This window comes from Marmota marmota, unplaced genomic scaffold (assembly GCF_001458135.2).
Source record: "Marmota marmota marmota unplaced genomic scaffold, marMar, whole genome shotgun sequence".
NCBI lineage: Eukaryota > Metazoa > Chordata > Mammalia > Rodentia > Sciuridae > Marmota > Marmota marmota.
The window spans coordinates 40,964,105-40,966,349 of NW_026000057.1; the positions used below are offsets into that span (position 1 = coordinate 40,964,105).

At 35.7% G+C, this 2,245-nt stretch overlaps 1 non-coding gene across 1 annotated transcript; it reads right to left on the reverse strand.

Annotated features, from left to right (window-relative positions):
- Window positions 1–299: 299 nt before the first annotated feature.
- Trnav-cac lies at window positions 300–372 on the reverse strand. The gene has a single exon. It is a non-coding gene; the product is annotated as a tRNA-Val (tRNA).
- Between the last annotated feature and the right edge of the window lie 1,873 nt (window positions 373–2,245).

Consider the following 2,245-nt stretch of genomic DNA (forward strand, 5'->3'; position numbering starts at 1 on the left):
CATTATTTATTTGAAGATAAATATTGGTTAATTTTGCTTATCACATTTTAAGGATAGATATAATTTCATATTATTTTGATCCATGCTGTAGGAATCCAAAAGATCACTGTCATTCAGGCAACTCTAAACAAATTCAATTATCTTTACAAATCCAGGGCATTGGATTCACAACCAGCTAAGGCTCTTTTTATTAGTACTTGAGAGGTAAATATTTATTTGTTCATTTTAGTTATACATGACAGTAGAACATATTTTGATACAGTTATGCAAACATGGAGTATATCTTTTTTGTGTGTGTGTGGTGGTGCTAGGGATTGAACCCAGGGCCTTGTGCTTGTGAGGCAGGCACTCTACCAACTGAGCTACATCCCCAGCCCCTGGAGTCTGTCTTATTCTAAATAAGATCCTAGTTGTGTGCTTGTCCGTGATATGAAGATTCGCTGTAGTATATTCTTATATGTATGTTGTAAAGCTACGTGCAATTCATTCCACTGTCTTTCCTATTCCTGTCCCTCTGCCTTCCCTTCACTATTAAACTATGTAATTCCATTATATAGATTTTTATTGGTTTTCATTTAAAAACAAGGTGTAATGATAATCTTAATGACAGCAATTTATTATTCTCTGAGCAGATGCAGTTTCCCTATGATAATCACTTCAATTCCACATGTGTATTCATGTACCTGCATATAAGCAATGGTACTCAGGCCAACATTCCCAGCTAGTGAATGAAGGAGGAAGCTTTGAACCCAGAGTGTAACACTCCTAGGTGCTAGAAGTTTATACTGCACATGAGAAGTAATGATTGCATCTGGGATATGCACTCTTTCCTTCGACCTCATTATTAGTTGGCTGTATCCTTTACTGTGGTCAAAAGGAGAGAGAGAAGTGTCGCAAGTTCTATGTAAGCCCTGAACAAATGAATGATACGTATCTCCTGTGTCTTCAGGACCCTCTCTCTCGTTTCCCTTAATCTTCTTTGGATACTTTCCTCTCTTATTATCACCTGGTGATATTAGCATGCAATGAAAGACATCTTTGCTCTCTTCCAATTGAAAAGGGTCCATTTTACATTTCTCCTTTCCCTTATCTTTATTCCTACCCTGGGGATGTATTAAATTTGGAAATCTATGTAAACCCTGCTGCCTAATTAAAAAATAATTATATGATATTTTTCCCTCACAAATTTCCTTTTTCTTCATAGTTTTTCTTGAATTCAATCAAAACTAAGGGTATTAATGCCTTTAGTGCCCTAGTTAGAGTGATCAGAACAGTGTGTCAAGGTTTGCATTTCGACTAGGCACTAACAGGAAGGACCATGTAGCCCACAGTTATGCTGGTACAGTGTATAGAAATTACACAGGAGTTGGTATCAAAGCCCAGTATGAAATTGAGAGACTTTTTTTTAACCTGATCTTTTCTGTGCACAGAGCTCCCACAAATCATTTTGGTTGTGGCTAAAGCTATTGGAAAATGTGGGTCTAGGATTCATGGCAGACCATGGAATCTTGACTCTACCTCTCTTTTTTTTCACCAGATACTTATTATAAATGGCAATTGTGCCTATATAAACTATTTTCTTGGAAGAGCTTAATGTATAATCTCATCTTGACATTTTTCTGACCACAATTGTAGGGTAATATCACATGATTTCTTTCACTGCTGAAAAGACTCAAAGTGGATTCTACTCTCAAGACTCAAATGTAGACTCTGCTCTCAATCACTCAGTGTCTCTTTAAATCATCTATCATGAATCATGTATCATATTTATTTTAGGCCTTTCTTTCTGTGTAATCCAAAGATACCTCCACAAAAACAGATTCAATATTCAACCACTGGGATGGATGTTTGAAAATTTATAAAGCATGATTTTTTTCACTGTGGAGTTTATAATCTAAGATTAAAGCAGGGATATGATTTAAAATGTTAAATAACCTAAAAATTAGAGATCAGTACAAAAATGTGTTCATAATAGTTCACAGCAAGCAGTTAAATTCATGCTGAGAACTGAAAGAAGGTATACTTTGCCATAGAGGCAGTAACTATGAGGACGTTATAGTAGAGACTTGCTCTGGACTTGGGGTGACCAGAGAGATTTAAACACACTCAGTGGGAAAGAAAAGGCATGCAAATTAGGAATATAGCCATAATCATTGGCTGCTTTTTTAATTTATTTTTTTAGTTGCTGATGGACACAATATCTTTATTTATTTGTTTTTATGTGATGCTGAGGATCGAACCTAGT